At 36.0% G+C, this 859-nt stretch overlaps 1 protein-coding gene across 7 annotated transcripts in view; it reads right to left on the reverse strand.

The window, feature by feature from the left end:
- Secisbp2 (SECIS binding protein 2) overlaps positions 1–859 on the reverse strand; it is a 40,227-nt gene that overhangs the window by 32,208 nt on the left and 7,160 nt on the right. The window lies entirely within an intron of this gene.

An 859-nucleotide genomic window follows, 5' to 3' on the forward strand; every position in this document is an offset into this window, starting at 1 on the left:
AAATAAATAAATAAATAAATAAATAAATAAATAAATAAATAAATAAATAAATAAATAAATAAAGTTTGGCAAATTTAAGGGGATTCTAACAAATTTCCTATTAATAAACTTTGCACTTTTCAGGTTGCTGGACCTGGAACAACCTGGAGGAAGGCAAGTAGTGTGAAATTTGTAGCCTCTATCTCATTTTTCCTACTTAAGTACAATGGATGATGAGGTAGGCTGCAGTGCCATGAAGCTCCTCCTGGAATGGGCAAAGCCAGAGTCCCTACTTCTTGCCTTTCAGACTTCCATGTGCCAAGTGAGTTACACAAGTGAAGTTAATGAAAAGAAAAACATTTATAAACCAGGAATACAAATTATACATGTAAATAAGTTGTAGCCCCAAAAACAACCACAAAGGCTTTCAGTCATTATATAAATAAGTGATGTCTGTGGTCAAACTGCTGCAGTAATTTACAGAAGAAAAAAAAACATGACACCACGTACAATCACGAACTTCCAGACAGACTGTAACAGAAGGTTTCAAACACAGAACAGGTACGACCTGTGGCACAAATAGAAATGGTGTCCTCTCAGTTACCATAATGGCCAGGTTTGGTATTATTTAGGACTCGACTTTAATCATAGTCAAACTCTCCCATCTAGTAAAAATCTCCCATCAGAACACCTGAGAAATTATTTCAGGAATGAACACAGTCAAATACAGTACAAGGGATATGACTGTAATTTGCTTTTATTTAAGGGCATGTTTTGAAGCTTGTGGTCATCATCTATTTGGTCTGTGATCTCAAATCCTTATGGAGAGCCCAATCCTAACAGGTTAAGTACCCTTCTATGCCCACAATCCACATTACCA

The sequence above is a fragment of the Fukomys damarensis genome, unplaced genomic scaffold (genome assembly GCF_012274545.1).
Source record: "Fukomys damarensis isolate Sample0158 unplaced genomic scaffold, DMR_v1.0_HiC HiC_scaffold_27, whole genome shotgun sequence".
In the NCBI taxonomy this organism is placed as follows: domain Eukaryota; kingdom Metazoa; phylum Chordata; class Mammalia; order Rodentia; family Bathyergidae; genus Fukomys; species Fukomys damarensis.